At 38.8% G+C, this 17,166-nt stretch overlaps 1 protein-coding gene across 1 annotated transcript in view; it reads right to left on the reverse strand.

Annotated features, from left to right (window-relative positions):
• The window catches only part of disp3 (dispatched RND transporter family member 3), a 753,445-nt gene extending 736,280 nt beyond the window's left edge, over positions 1-17,165 (reverse strand). Inside the window, exons 1-2 of the mRNA XM_041207440.1 lie at positions 16,814-17,165; positions 9,617-9,727 (exon numbers count right to left, since the gene is read on the reverse strand). The gene's annotated coding sequence lies outside the window, so the exon portion shown is untranslated. The remainder of the gene's footprint in view (positions 1-9,616; positions 9,728-16,813) is intronic.
• Between the last annotated feature and the right edge of the window lies 1 nt (position 17,166).

Raw genomic sequence — 17,166 nt, forward strand, 5'->3', positions numbered from 1 at the left:
CAAGCTGACATCATCTCAAAAAGGGATGTTCCTAAAACAAATTTTTTTTTTAAAAAAAGGCATACAAAAACTTGGTTAAAAAGTCCATTAAAATCCCAAGGGGTGCGGAAGTGGGGCAGAGTCAATGCCATTCACCATACTTCACTACTGAACACAATCCACTCTCCCATTCACAATCTGATTGGAATAGAACTTGCATGATAGAATATTTTAGGGAGGGAGGGATGGAGAAGTTCAACAATAAATTGAACTCCCCTGGCTGCCTACGGTCAATTCTGAAACAGCATACTGAAAGATGACTGAAAGACCTTGGTAAATGTACGGCTATTTCCCTTTCTAATACTTAATATATAACACCTTGGAGAACCACTATGTCAATTCCAGACAAGCCAAATAACAAAAATGAGGCTCCAGTTGTCAGTAAAAGAGTACAGCAGCACCACAGATACCCAAACCAGCAATACATCAATGTCTCCACACTAACAGAGCACTCATCACATTTTTCAATACCAACATTAAATCCCAGACAATGCACCATGGCCATGAAACCTGGTCATTGAGGCACATCAAGTATTCATAGGGAGCTGACTCAAAATTTCCCAATGAGAAGCCCCGTTTTGAATGCCCACACTCATAAAATCTTCCCTTACATATAAGAAAAATCAATTCCATGCTAAAGTCTGTGTAGCCTATAAAAACTCCTTGGGAGTTAAATAAATCCAACAATCAAGCATTATCACGTACAGCATAGGTCTGTAAAATATACAGCTGGAAGACACAGATAAGGGCCAAAAGGCTAGAAATCACAGACTTACAGGATTGTACTATCTTTCTTGGTTTAGTCTTTAAATAACTATAACACTAAAAATACTTTGAATACAGCCTAAGGTATTTACATTGTGAGCTGTGTAAAGTCAAGTCTCACTACAGTTATCAACAACTGCAATAAGTAAAGAGAACAAGTTTTCTTTTTCTTTCTGCCAGCAGCTATAATCTGATGCAACTATTCTGTAGAATTTACACATTTCAAAAATAATGCATTGCTTGGATTCACAAGCTGTCATTGCCCATCCTACTCACCAGTTAAGTATGGGCCTCTTCAGTAATCAGTGACAAAGTGGCATTTACATATACTGCCAGGAAAGGGTTCTGCTTCAACCCATCCTGCTTTCACGTTTGAAGGCGCTGATGAGGTAAATGCTCATAACTTAAGTTTGAATTTAATGGGGAAACTAGAATCTTTTGAGTCATTATATAAAATGTGTGATAAGTATACAGCTATTCCCCTTTCTATGCCTTGCAGTCACCCTTCAGTACACTGTTTTGGAATTGACTATAGGCAGCTAGGGGAGTTCAAATTTATTGTTGAACCTCTCCCTCCTCCCTAAAATATTCTATCATGAAAGTTCTATATGAATCAAATTGTGAATGGGAGAGTGGATGGATTGCGTTCAGTAGGCTTTATTTATTCCGCACTGAAATTGAAATTGTAATGTCAAGTGAAGGGGAAATAATAATGACACCTTGCACAGAATTTGTAACACATAAGGGAAATTAGGCATGGGCAATAAATGCAACACTCATATCCCATAGAATACGAAAAGAAAGACTATTCAGCCTATTAGGTCAATGCCAGCATTTCTGCTGTATACTTCTGCATCTCCTTCACCTAACTGCATTAACATCTATTCCATTCTTTCTTCTGTGTTTACCTAACTTCCCCTAAAATGAATCTGTGATAGTAACCTCAACTACTTGTGGTAGCCAGTTCCACATTTTAACCACTCTCTAGGTAAAGAGGTTTCACCTGAATTTCCAATTGGATTTATTGGTGACTATTTCATATTTATGGCTTAGAGTTTTGGACAAACCCACAAGCAGAGTATTTTCTCTGTGCTTACCCTTTCCTGATCAGGTCACCCTCAGTCTTCTCATTTGTACAGAAAAATGCCTAATTTTCTCAGTCTTCCTTAACAGAACCCTTTTGGTTTTGGTATCACCTTTGAGAGTCTTTCTAAAGTTTCCCCAGTGCCTTGATATGCTTTTTATAATTTGGAATCCAGAACTATGTATGCACAGTATTCCAACTGTGGTCTTACCAAACTTTCTACACAAGTTTGATATAACTTCTCTGGTTTTCAATTCTATTCCTCTAGAAATTAACCCCAGTACTATATATATTTTTAATGATCTTATTAACCTGTCACAGTTACTAGTAATTTATGTATCTGACTTTGAAACTAAAATTATTTTAATCATGGAAAAGCAGACTATCCAATTCCCAAGCATAAAATGTGAAAAATAAGGGATTTAGAACTTGAAATATTTAGAAGACAAAATAAAATCAGTGAGTTCTATAATGCCAAATACCAAAAATTACAATATTAAAAATGCATGAGTAATTTCCTGTACAAAATCTCTAATTAAAATGTACTTTAAAAACAAAACTAAGGTCCTTGAACGTATTAAAGGAAATGCCTCCAAGTCATATTTCTTCATTTCTGTTCTTGAAAAAGAGCATTGGAAAAAGGAATTTAATGCTTTTTTTCCATTACTTTTCAACCAGTTCCCAAAATGGCAGACTGTTATAGTTAGTGGCACTGAAAAAGATGTAGCCAAAATTGAGCCATCAATAAATGCTCCTTTAGGAATTAAAGCAGTGAATAAGTCTCATTGCTTTTATAAATATCAAAAAGTCAAGACGTTAGTTAGAAAATGGCTCAGTGACCATCATGGATGTTCACTCCCCAACCTATAAATTTGGCTCCCAATCCAGCTGTGCCTGGAGTTTAAAATGCTCATCCTTGTTTTTAGAATCCCTCCGTGGCCTCGCTCCTTCCTTTCGCTAATCTCCTGCAGTCCTACAATGCTTCACAAACTTACAGGTGAGCTTCTTGTGCATCCGATTTTCATCATTCTATCATTGATATCAGTGCTGTCAGATGTCTCAGCCCCCAAGCTCTAGAATTTCTTCCACAAATTTCTCTCTCCTCTTAAGACATTCTTTAAAATTTACCTGTGACCAGTCACCTGTCCTAATGTTTGTGTTTGAGACTCAGTGTCAAATTTTGACTGATAAGACTCACGTGAAGCACCTTGGGGCTTTTCACCATGTTAAAGGCACCCTAATGCCAGCAGTAACTCAGTGGGAGCATTGAATCAGAAGTTTGGGTGTTCAGGCCTCACTTCAGTGACTGGCACACATTACAAAGCCCAAAACATAATCTAATATGAGGGAGTACTGCACTGTGGAGGTGCCGCTTTTTGGACGAGACATTAAACTGAGACTGTATCTGGTCTCTCAGGTGGATGTAGAATATTGCACAGAATTATTCACAAAAGAGCAGGGGAGTTCTCCCTGGTACCTTACCAACATCACCAAAACAGAGCAACTAGCCATTGTCACAGTGCTACTTGCAGAAGCTTGCTGTGCACCAAATTGGCTGTAACATTTCCTAAAACAGTGACTACATTTCAAAAGTACTTCATTGCCTGGAAAGCACTGAGATGTCTTGAGGTCATAAAAATTACTACATAAATTCAAATTGTCATTGTTGGAGCTGATTGAATGCTATGTAGCAGGGATTGTTTAGGTATGGGAGGAGTCTTTAATATGATATGGAGGCAACAGATTAGAAACTGTAAACATGAACTGTGTCAACAACTCAAGAAAATCTTGAAAAATTACATGATTTAAGCAAAGGCAGCAATATTCTTGTGCAGCAACACAGGACTTCTCTGACACACTGAAATGTGAATTAGGATTCGACAAGTCAGGAAGGATAGACTAAAGTAAAGAATTGTGATGAGCTGAAGGCAAAGCTGGCTTACAACCGCGGGTTACAAGTGGGCCAGCAGCAGCTGTAGGCACAGCTATATGTGCCTAACCATGCCAGCAAGTTACCATGACAACAGGCCCTTCCTGTGGAATCTCACCACCAAGCTTATATGGTGTAAGTATATTGTTCAATGGTTGTGTTAAATCTTTACAAGCAGGAATGCACTTAAAAAAAAACAACTAAAACTTTATACAAAAAAAGTAACTAATATAAACTAATATAGCCAGACTTGCTCAGAGTTGCTTAAAGAATGGTGGGCAATAAATTCTGAAAACTTTGGCACAAAATGTCTTTCCTAGCCCTCCCTGTTTTTTAGTTATGAAGTGGCCCCTATATAGGTCAGATTTATATGGGTGGACTGGAAGGTGTTTAATATTATATTATAGGAATTGCAGACCAAATTATGCATGCTTCATCATATTTAGGGAGCTGCTTGTTACATTAACATACCCATATATATGAATTGCACACTCATTGCACACAGAGCACCCAAATGTGTGTATAGTATTACTCAATCTCTTATCTACAATCTTCAGAGTAAGGAATATGTGATGGCACAGCCGAAGAACGCCACTTGCCAGAGGTCCAAGCATCAGCTCCCTCACTTAAGAGACCAGCACAGGCAGACAAAAAATGTATGGAGGTTGAGGAAATAACACAGGGAAGGACACAGTAGAGATGATGAAAGAATGGCTGAGCATTCCTGAGCTGTTCACTCTCCTTTCTCTATTGTGAGTTAATCAACAATGGCTACTATACCCATGCTTTGGCACAGATCCATGCCCTACCTCCTCATACAGTTCCCTTTGCCACAGCTATGTTAATACTTCAAAATCATAGCCTTCGTTATGATCATAGATTCCAAGTGTAACCTGAATATTTTAGAACTCTCCTCCATAATACTGAACAAAAATCACAAATTAAAGCACTCATGTGCCTCAAAATTTTCACTACCACTTTAAAGCATAAGAAAATTAGGAAAACGTCAGAAATTCTAAACACAGATTAACATTCTGTTCACATTTTCTATTGGTATTATATTCCTTCTTATTTATTTCTATTCCTTTCAATAATGTCAGTAAGAAAATTAAAGTCTGGTCCTTCGTGAGGATTAGTACAGGCGAATAAATGCACAGAGACACATATTGCACAGAAACACATGGCATCACTTGTGCATGAAGTTACGATGTTGAAAATGCCACACAGCTCTTCCAGCTCCCATCATCAATAACTGTTTGCCAAAAGTTTTGTCATGTTTCTATAACATCTGTTTGTTTTATTTTCTGCCTTGGTTGTAATGGAAAAAAATAAACTCAGTTATAGATCAAGGAATGTTGCAAAATAAAGGTAAAGGCAACAAATTCTAAATCGACTTGACAGTCAGAAAGGCAAGCACCTATCATTTATTGAATTGACAGATGATGGAGTTGGGATGATTACATGTGGCAGTTATTTTTCACACATTTGAAATATAGACATATTTCTTACATAACACAACTGCAGATATGAAGTTCAAGAATAATTTATATACTCGATTTTATGATCTCTTTTGACTTTTAAAAGCTCTCTGACACAGTCCATCACCAGAAACTTGTAACTCTTTCGAGTACAAACACGTTTCCATCTGTTCCTATTCAGATGAAGTTACATTGTTTCATAGTTTGCCACTGTGAGATTTGAACTCTTGATTCATAGTTTGCCATTGTGAGATTTGAACTCTTGATCTTAGGGTTATAAACCCAGTACCATAACCACTTGGCCATTTAGGCCAAGCCACCAGAAACTTGTAACTGAAGAGAGGGAGAGGTAAAGAAAGTAGTTGTAAATTGGATTATTAATTGGCTAGCTAATAAGTAACAAAAGAGTGGCAATCAATTGTAGCAGGTCTAATTGGGCTATGACCAGATGAAGAGAGTGAAGACTGATCTGAATACACCCTTCATAATGTTCCTAAGTAATCATAACGAGCATATAAAGCAGAATGTTCAGGCTCATGGACAATGCCAATTTGTAGCAAGAGATTATTTCGAGAAAATGAGAATTTGAAAAAGACCATGAATACAAGGTACCATATGTAATGACCCATTACTAAACAAAGATTATTTTGTCAAATACGAATACAAATTAGGAGCAGGAGCTGGCCACTCAGCCCCTTGAGCCATTATAAGACATTAGGAAAAATGTCTGGCAGTAATAGCTAACCAAAGGCACCAGAGAATTCTGTAGAGTTGTAAACTTAAAGTGCATATTTAGAAAAGAAGGAACTTGTATCTTTGTAGGACCTCATGCCCTAGAGTGTTTCCAGTGCTTTATAAACAATATATTACTGTATGAACTGCAGTCATTACAATTCAGCAAGGATCAACAACCAACTGGAAGCAGAGAGGATGAATGACCAAATTACTTGGTGGAACAGGTTGAGAGAAAAAAATGTTGGCTGGGAAAGGTCTTCACACTGTTATTGGAACTACTATATCCATTTAAGCGAACAGATGGGTTCTCAGTTTACAGTCTCATGAGAAGATGGCATGTCCTAACACCACAGCACTCCATTTCTGTATTGAAACGTTAACTAAGATTATGTACCGAAGTCCGGCAAGGGTTGGGGGATTCATGCAGCTGCAAAAACCATAATGTTCCAGCGCGCACCTGGTACAAATGGAGCCAGATGTTCTGATGAAAGCTCATTGGTGTGAAACCTTAAAATGTTTCTCTCCACAGATGCTGCTGACTTGCTGACTATTTCTTGCATTTTCTGTTTTTATTTCACATTTTCAGCATTTGCAGTATTTTGCTTTTGTGATAAGGCCAAACTGGAACATCATTTTGCACTTAACTTACACAATTAATTTCACAGCACATGTAGAATTACACAGTAAGGCCATTCAGCCCAGCTGGACCTTGACTGTCTTTATACTCCTCAGCATATATGTATACTGCAAGTATTCAAAACTGCATTGGACAGGGAATAAAGTTGAAAAAGTCAGCACAAGCCCTTAAAGGGCATGTTAAATGGTAAGGTGAACTGAACTTTTCTGTCGATTCTCATTTGTTTCACATAGAAATATTTGCAGTTTAACATTGAGAGCATCAGTGGGAGAAACTAATGTAGATATTTACTATAATTAAACTTAATTACTATCAGGAGACATACAATCGTAAACCCAAGGTACTTCAGCTGTGTCTAATTCAACATCCTCACAGGGATGTATTAAGTCACAACATCCACCCAATTCCATGATGATACCATCAACACTCCAGTTGTTTAAAGCAAAATAAAGATTAACTGAAATAAAGAGATGGTATTGATAATTTCTGTAGTTGTTTAATTCTTAAAAAGAAATGCTGCAAGTGGCATTCTTCAAGTTTCACATAGCTCAGCCCAAATATAACTCACTCAACAATTCTAAATCTGCACTTTCAAAAGGTTTGTATTGCCACCAGCTTTAGTATATATTAAACACATATATCATTTGAAAATTCACATCACACCAATCCTTGGTATTAATCCATAAACACATTTTATGACATGCTGACCACAAAGTTCATTATACACAAAATATTTTTTCTACAGGTCACTGATTTTTGGAAGCTATCTAAATTAATTCCTAATTTACATAATTAGCCTCCATTTACAATTGTTATTTATTTCAGCACTTGTTTTTTTGTGGACATACACACTTGAGCATGTCATAAAGCATATATGATAAACTCATGCTAAAAACTCTAATCTTAATGTTCTGCCACACAGCGGGTCAAATGGCAATTTTTAAAACTACCATATTGTAAAAATTTGAATTAAATTTCCATATCATTAATAAATGGAAAATGACATACATGTCAAGCCATCAGGTGTCAAAACTAAATTTAAGATGTATTATTTTGCAATATAATGTGGCACAAATGGGCTCATTGTAATGCTCAACTCCAGTTAAGTTATGGGGTGGAAATGTATTTCCTTCTTTACATCAAAGTGACTTCCTTTTGAATGCAAATAAATCAACCACACAATCACTGACTGAAACTTCACTCCTCAAGGTGGTTACTATTCAAACCAGATATACACTGCAGCCTCGCTACCTGTGTTGTTTCAACAACCTGGTCATCTTCATGAGCCACAGTGTAAAAATAAACTCTCCAAAATTTGATTTTTAGAAAAGAGATATTGAAAAGCTCAATTAACAGACAACACTAATTACTACAAATCTAGAGATTTCTATATACCAGAAATGGATTGGAAGCTCAACATTTCAAATGTACAATGCTCCTTATTTATGGTCACCACAAATAAGACATACAAGATTTAGAGGATAAAAATCTTGCTAACTACACATTTCTAATATTATTTGTGAATTGCAGAATGAGAGTTTCTGCTTTCAATCAAAAGAATGTTTACTAAATTGTTGTTATTTGGCAAGGGAGATGAAGTAGATGTGTAAAACACATTCACGACCAAAGGGAATCTAAATGATTTAAATAAAACAGCATTGCATTAACTACAACTTAACTATAATATTCCACATCTACAACCCCGGGCAAATATCCAGCTAGATTGGGCAAGGTTCGAATTAAAAGGAAATCTGAATGTGTTGTGCAACTATAGTTTGCAATTCAGCAGGTCTTTGCCACTGCTTCTTTGTTAAATGTTCTAAAACAGTCCCCCTTCCTTTCCAAACTAACTGATTTGTGCCCTGGTCCAATTCCTCAGGTGCCAGATACATTCTAGAAACTTCCCCAAGTGGCTTTTAAACTATTTTCCTTCACAATTCCTCAGCACATGTACTTCCACAGGTAGCACCACACCCACATAGCCATTATCAATGTGACCCTGAAAGTAGGGGAGAAAAAGTTATTTGACAGTGGGGATATTACAGGTGAGTTTAATCTTCTAATCTCACCTAACATCTACATATTTAGCAAAGGCCAACAAAACAGCAAACACCCTGGCATATTTATTGTATGTAACTCTTTCGAGTACAAACCCGTTTCCATCTGTTTCAGATGAAGTTACATTGTTTCATAGTTTACCACTGTGAGATTTGAACTCTTGATTTTCGTGGTTTAGCATCTCTTTCTTTTGTAACTCTTTCGAGTACAAACCCGTTTCCATCTGTTTCAGATGAAGTTACATTGTTTCATAGTTTGCCATTGTGAGATTTGAACTCTCGATCTTGGGATTACAAACCCAGTACCATAACCACTTGGCTATTTAGGCCAAGCTTTATTGTATGTACAAACAGCATAATCATGGAATCATCAACTGTTGTGAAACAGTTACAGCTGTCCTGTGTTTAGAACAATTTGCATTAAGCAGTCTTAGAAATCCTCAGGAGTCCCAACTTCAGAGATATCTTATGGAATAAAAACATAACTCACCATCTAGCAATTTACTCTGATTTAAAAACTATTGGTTCACAAGCAGGTATTCTGAGATTAGAGACTCAGCAACAAATTTTCCCTTTGAAATATGCAGAATCATGAATAGCACCTGGCTACCTTTTCAAAATTTAACTACCCACATTGAATATTGGGAACAAGCCAATCTATGCAAGGGATCAGAATTAACATCCATTGATGACATCATTAACCCTCCAAGTTCAACTATTTTGGCTGTACTTTTAGGTTCAGCAACTATTTCACATTATTTCCCTGTACTTGTAGACTCAGCAACAATTTCACATTATTTCCCTGACACATAGCAAAAGCTGGTACAAAAGTTTAATCTAACAAGGGATTCAATAAGTTGACCTAGGAGCACAACTGAACTGAATTTGTACCTTGATTAAGCAGTTACTCCCCCACAATGATCACAGCTTAAATTGGAACTCTAATTGGCAATCATCACATGACATTTCAGCATCACCCCAAATGGATTCAACAGATGATCTCTGGAGAACACAAAAACAAACAACTTGTGTTATAAATCCAGAGACACAGTCACCTAAAAGAGATGGAAAAATATCACAGCAAATTGAGAATTTGAAGCAGGAAGATAGAAAATTTATGGCACAAGAATATATTGGTTCATCAATTCAGCCAAAAAATGTTACCTGGCCAATGGGTGGATGTATGGCAGATGAAATTTAATGCAATGAAGTAAGAACATAGGAGGAGAGTAGACGATAAGGTTGGTCAAGCCTGCTCTGCTATTCATTATGATCATAGCTGATCTTCAGTTTTCACTCCACTTTCACTTCCACTGTCCATATCCCTTGATTTCCTGAGACACCAAAATCTTAGCTTTAAGTATATTCAAAAGGTAATACATTTTGGTAGGAAGAACAGGGAAAGGTGAAATAAAGGGGGTGCAAGAGCAGAGGAATCTCAGGGTATTTGCACAAATTGTTGAAGGTGGCAGGGCAGGTTGAGAAAGCAGTCAATAATGCATGCTGAATCCTGAGCTTTATATATAGAGGCATAGAGTACAAAAACAAGGGACTTACAGTGAACCTTTAAAACTTTTTAGTTAGGCCTCAACTGGAGTATCGTGTCCAATTCTGAGCAACGCACTTTAGGAAGAATGTGAAAGCATTGGAGAGGGTACAGAAGATTACGAGAATTGTACCAAGAATAAGACACTTCAGTTACATTGATAAATTTGTGAAGCTGGGGCTATTCTTAGCAAAGAGATGATTGAGAGGAAATTCGATAGAGATGTTCAAAATCATGAGAGGTCTTGAGCAAACAGTTGGGGAGAAACTGTGCCCTTTGGCAGACAGGTCAAAAACCAGAGGACACCGATTTAAGGTGATTGACCAAAGAACCAGAGGTGATGTAAGGAAAAACTTTTTAAACACTGCAAATGGTTAGAATCTGGAATGCATTGCCTGAGAGAATGGTGGAGGCACATTCAATCATGGCTTTCAAAAGGGAATTGGGTAAATATTAGAAAAGAAAGGTTTGCAGGGCTATGGGAAAAGGCCGGGAAGTGGGACTAGTGCTGTCACAGAGAACTGGCACAAGACAATGGACTGAATAGCCTCCTCCTTTGGTGTAACCATTCTATGATTTCACATGATTCCAGTTTCTCCCCAATTATTTGCTCTCAAGACCCCTCATGATTTTGAACATCTCTATCAAATTGCCTCTCAATCATCTCTTTGCTACGAACAGCCCCAGCTTCACAAATTTATCAATGTAACTGAAGTGTCTCATTCACGGTAAAATTCTTGTAACCTTCTGTACCCTCTCCAATGCTTTCACATTATTCCTAAAGTGTGTTGCTCAGAATTGGATGCAATACTTGAGTTGAGGCCTAACTAAAAAGTTTTTAAGGTTCACCATAAGTTCCTTACTTTTGTACTCTATGCCTCTATTTATAAAGCTCAGGATCCAGCATGCATTATTAACTCAACCTGCCCTGCCAGCTTCAACAATTTGTGCAAATACCTCAGGTTCCTCTGCTATTGCACCCCCTTTAGAATTGTATCCTTTATTTTACCTTTCCTTGTTCTTCCTACCATAATGTATTACCTTGTTGAATATACTTAAAGCTAAGATTTTGGTATTTCAGGAAATCATGGGATACGGACAGTGGAAGTGAAAGTGGAGTTGAAACTGAAGATCAGCTATGATCATAATGAATAGCAGAGCAGGCTTGACCAGCCTTATCGTCTACTCTCCTCCTATGTTCTTCCTTCATACTTCTCTTCATTAAATTTAATCTGCCATGTGTCGACCCATTCCAGCAGCCTGTCTATGTCCTCTTAAAGTCTATCACCATCCTCCTCACAGTTTTGTGTCATTGGCTAATTTTGAAATTGTGTCCTGCACACTCAAGTCGAGATCATCAATAAAAATCAAGAAAAGCAGTGGTCCTTATACCAACCCCTGTAGAACCTCACTATATACCTTCCTCCAGTCCAAAATCAACCATTCACTATTTACCGTTTCTTGTCATTCAGCCAACCTTGTACTCATGCTGCCAATTTCCCTCTTATTCCATGGACTTCAACTGATACGAAGTACCCATTTAGTACCTTAGCCCTACCCCCGCCTTCACATGCAAATCCTCTTTATGGTCCCTAATCAGTCCTATTCCTCCTTTATCATCCTTTTACTTTTATGGCTATAGGAGTCTTCTGGGTTCTTTTTTACCCGAGGGCTGTGGAAGCTCAGTCATTGAGTGTGTTTAAAGTAGAGATTGACAGATTTCGGAATACCAAATAAGTAAAGGGACATGGGGCTAGTGTGGGAAAAAGGCATTGAAGTGGATGATCAGCCTTGATCATATTGAATGGCAGAGCAAGCTCGATGGGCTGCATGGCCTGCTCCTACATTCCCATGTTGGCTTCTAGCCTCTTCTCATACATTTGCTTCTTTTGTTTCTTTTTCCACTTCCCTTCTGAACCTTCTATATTTAATTTGGTTCTAACTTGTATTATCAACCTGGCACCTGTCATACATGTCCCTTTTCTGCTTCATCTTACTGTCCATCTCTTTCATCATCCAAGGGGCTCTGGATTTATTCGGCCAACCTTTCCCACTCGTTGCAATGTACTTCGACTGTCTCCAAACTGTCTGCTCTTTAAAGGCAGCCTATTGTTCAGTTACAGTTTTGTCTGTTGATTCCAATTTTCTTGAGTCAGATCCGTTCTCACCTCACTGAAATTGGCCTGCCCCAGTTAATTTTTATTCTGGATTGCTCCTTGCTTTTTCATAGCTAACCTAAACCTTACAATACTATCATCTTGGGCACTAAATGTTCCCCTCCTGACATGATCCATTAGTCCCATCTCATTCCCTAGAATGAGTTTCAGTAATGCCTCCTTTCTCATTGGACAGGAAGCATCCTGATATTAAAAAAAATCCTGAACACACTTCACAAACTCTTCCCCCTCTCTGCACTTTACAATTATACTATCCCAGCCAGTAGAGTTTTTGCACTGCTGTGCAATTTTCTTGCAAATTTGTTTCTTTATATCTTTCCCGCTAGTTGGTGATCTAGTGAATACATCCAGTAGTGTACTGGCATTTCTTTGTTCTCTTAGCTCTAACCAATTAGATTCTGTCCTTGACCCTTCTAAGGCATCCTCCATCTCCAGCACCTTCATTAATATTACCATCCATCCTCCTTTCTTTCCTTCCCCATCATTCCTGAACATCTTGTATTCAGGAATATTTAGTACCGAGTCCTGTCCTTTTTTTAAAAAACTAGGTCTCTTGTCATCGCCACAATATCGTATTCTCACATGGCTACTTATGCCTGCAGCTCATCAACCTTCTTTACTACACTCTGTGCATTCACATACATGCACAGTATACCCAATTTAGGCCTTTAATGCATTTCTCTTATTCTGACCACACCTAATACCTTACTATTTCTTACATTAGCACTATCTGTCTCTCCCAATTCTTTGTGCAGCTAATCCCACTTTCCAGCTCTTGGCCCATAGCTTTGTAGGTTACAGCATTTCAGGTGAATAACTAAGTATTCTTAATTACAATGAAGATTTCTGCCTCAAGAGTGAGTTCCAGACTCCCCCCATCTTCTGGGTGAAAATTTTTCTCTGCAATTCCCCTCAAATCCTTCTACAAATTATTTTAAATCTATGCCCCTTAGTTATTGACTTTGCTGCTAAGGGGAATAGGCCTTTCCTATCTACTCCATCTAGTCCCCTCATGATTCATAAACTTCAATTAAATCTCCCCTCAGTTTCCTCTGTTCCAAAGGAAACAATCCCAGCCTATCCAACCTTTCTTCATAGAGACAATTCTCCATTCCCGGCAAAATCCTCATAAATATCATCTGAACCCTCTCTGGAGTGACCACATCCTTGCTGTAGTGCAATGGCCAGAACTAGAACAGTACACTAACTGTGCTCTAACTAGTGTTTTATACAGTTCTAGCTTCCTTGCTTTTATATTCTTCACCTCAAATAAAGGAAAAGTATCCTACGTGCCTTTTTAATCACTTCTAACTATCCTGCTATCTACAGAGTCCTGTGGACATGCACTCCAAGGTCCCTCTGTTTCTCTACAGGAGTTGCATTTTGTGCAGGAACAGAAAAGTCAAGGGATAAGTCTACCAGCTCTTGATCTGCTTGCCCCAAGTTATTTAATGGCTGTTGGGCCTTTAATTGGTTTGAACTGGCACATCCACCCCAGAAAGGAAGTCTTGCCTCCAAGAACTGCCAGACAATCAAATGGCTCCCAACTATCATCCCAAGCAATGCCAATGGGAACAGTGGCCAATGCTGGGAATGTATGCAGTACTGAAGAGGAGATGCTAAGTCAGAACATTCAGTCAAGTATATGGTCTCACTGGGGCCAGGAGGGCAAGTGCTGGCAAAGGGGGTGGAGGCGGGAAAGTGCAAGGGAGCAGGGATTCCAATTGGCATAGGGGCATGGATTTTCATTCTTGAGGTGGGGACGGAGAAGTTGGAAAAATTCGCGGCTAGGGAGGAAGTGCCCTCAAAGGCGGGATCTTTATTGCTGGGGGCAGCTGTGGCTGGAGTTGGCCAGCTGATCCACAAAAAAGTGCGAGGCAGCCACAGGGGCTAGGTGTGGAGGAAGGGTGTTTAAAAAGCCCATCTCAGTGCCATGGGATTTTGTCCTAGCTAAAATAACACAAAGGCCCTCCATCTCTCACCCTTTGTTCCCCCTTCATCCTCCAAATACCCACGCCCCATCCATGCTGCCTCATGCATCCCACCCACCCCTATGCCCCCTCATGTCCCCTATGCAAGCTCTGTCCTTCCCCCCACTCCTATAGCCCTTCATTGCCCCATGCCAAGATTTGGCACTTCCATGTCCATTGATCCACTGTACACTTTCTAGAACCACTGAACCCTATAGTGCAGTGTATAGTAGTATGTATAAAAAATGCTTTGAAAAAAAAGTAATTCATTGAGAACTTTCTCCGATGTTTGGAAAAAAAAAGTCTGGACTGCAAGCTAATAAAAGTGACAATCATCAAAGCCCTTTGAAATTTCAGAAACCACAAATCATAAACCTTTGAAACCACAACTTGTGTAAATAAACATTGTGAAATTGACTGCAGATTGACCCAGGGAAAAGCCTCAATGTTATTGCAATTGTGCAGCTTTTCCCTGAGTTAATGCAAGTGTGGTGGAGGTGTGTGCTCTATTGAATGTCCTCTTCACTTGCTGCCCTTGAGAGGGTGGTGGTGAGCTGCCTTCTTGAATCAGTATGGTGTGTGTAGTGAAGGTATTACTACATTGATTAGGTAGGAACTTCCAGAATTTTGATTCAGTGTTGATTAAGGAATGGTGACATGTTTCCAATCAAGATAGTGTGTGACTTTGGTCTGCTGACCAAAGTTGGTGCAAAAGGGAAGAACAACTAGGGTTACTATCTCGTCACTCCTGCTGGAAAATGTTTAGCATGATGCCATTTGGGACTAAATAGGCAGTCAACATATATTAAAAGATACATGTGAAAAATGGCCACTTCAGGCTGCCAGAATCTGAACAAGATGCCAGTGCCTTTAGGAAGGGGAAGGTAGAAAAGGAGAGAGAAGAAAAACAAAAGAATATATCAACACGTGTTCAAACTACAGATTCACAACATTCCTGGAAAACATCCTACAGCACCCTTCTTAAGAGCTGGCTCAGTTCCAAGGAATACCTTGTACAGATTTACCATATATTAAAACTGCAGACTCCTTGGTCCCACGATTTAATTTCAAGGCAACCTGCCATTACATTGCAGCTCCAGGTTTCAATATAATGCCCTCAGATATTAATTACCTAATGAGGCAATTTTTTTTATAAACTGGAGGATAAAAGTAATAAAGCTTCTGATTCCAGTAACTTGTTTTATTTTTTTCTTCTGTACTTTTAAACACACTAATTTTACCACATAAATTGAAAACAACATATTTGCAAGATCGCCTGCCTCACCACTTTATTTTACCTAAATCTCTTCATCTCTAATTCCTTCAGCCCTACAACTCTCCAGTATTTCCATGCTCCTCTAATTTTGGCCTTTTGAGTTTTCCAGATTTCAATCGCTCCATTATTCATGGCACTGCTTTCAGCTGCCAAGGCCCTAAGCTCCAGAATTCCCTCGCTAAACCTCTCCCCCTCACCCCAACCTCTCTTCCCCCTTTAAGACCCTCGTTAGAACCTAACTCATTGACCAAGCTCTCTTCTGTTAATCTGTGTTAATTTCTCCTTACGTGGCACGGTGTAAAATTTTGCTTTCTAACACTTCTGTGAAGTACCTTGGGACATTTTATTACATTAAAAGTACTTAATAAACACGAGTCGCGGTTGAGAAATTAAGTTATGGGGAAAAATAATCAATAACAAAACCTAAATTCAGTAAACCTACACCATCAGTATAAACTATGAGCCAAAGGCTAATAAAATCTCGCCAAAAGGGAGTGAGTCAGTTTCAAACCTTTTGCTCCTATCCCTCTGTCAAATACTGTAACTGCTCACCTGGAATTCCCAAAACTTGCACTCAAAGCACCATAATAGCTTAAACCATTTACAAGACGGGCCGACCTTATAGGTTTGCAAAAGAGGTAATTTACTTGTGTGTGCGCGCGTGTGTTTTATATGTATTAAAGCAAATGGTGTTGTATACCTACTAAGATTAAACCTCTACCAACAGTACTAAAACGAAACGGAAACACATCGTCAAATAAACCCAGCAGCTTCAATCTCTCCACCCCCCGCCCCCCCCCCCCCCCCCCCCCCATAGCCAACAAATCAAAATAATCAGTGAGCATCAATAAATATGAGACTAGTTAAGGACAGATATGCATTATTCCAGAAAATCTATGGCGTTAATACATACCTTTGAGAAGGGAAGGAAACAATGTTAATCTTCGATTAAAACATTAAGATTAAATACAGAAACAGTTGTCACCTCCACATTAGGTCGTAAATCAGTTAACTTAAAATACGAGCTATTCTAGAAAGGTGAACATCTCAGCAAAACGAATGTATTTCCATGCATACACTCTTTGTTCACAGATTATACACTAAAACAATCTTACTTACCAATTTGAATGCGTCTTCCTCGCGCGTGATGCAGCAACGGGAACAGTCTTCAATGGAAATAGATGGTCAAATAGTAAATAAGTAAGCGGAATTTGAAAAATGTACTGAGGTGTTTCTACTTCAGTGGATATTAAAAGTTATTAAGATTTAATTTTCGGAGGAGCTTCTGAAGAGCCCCTGGAGCTCGCGCTTCAGTGACAGTTGGAGCGGGAGGGACGGCAGCCCCGAGCGCGAGCCGGCTTTGGCTCTAACTGTCAGAATGGGAGTCGGTGATCTCGGGCTGCTGTGTTTGCAACGCGGATCCAACAGCTCGAGCTAAAAAAAAAATCCTCACAGCCCCAGCCCACGCTCCG

The sequence above is a fragment of the Carcharodon carcharias genome, chromosome 15 (assembly GCF_017639515.1).
Source record: "Carcharodon carcharias isolate sCarCar2 chromosome 15, sCarCar2.pri, whole genome shotgun sequence".
Lineage (NCBI taxonomy): Eukaryota > Metazoa > Chordata > Chondrichthyes > Lamniformes > Lamnidae > Carcharodon > Carcharodon carcharias.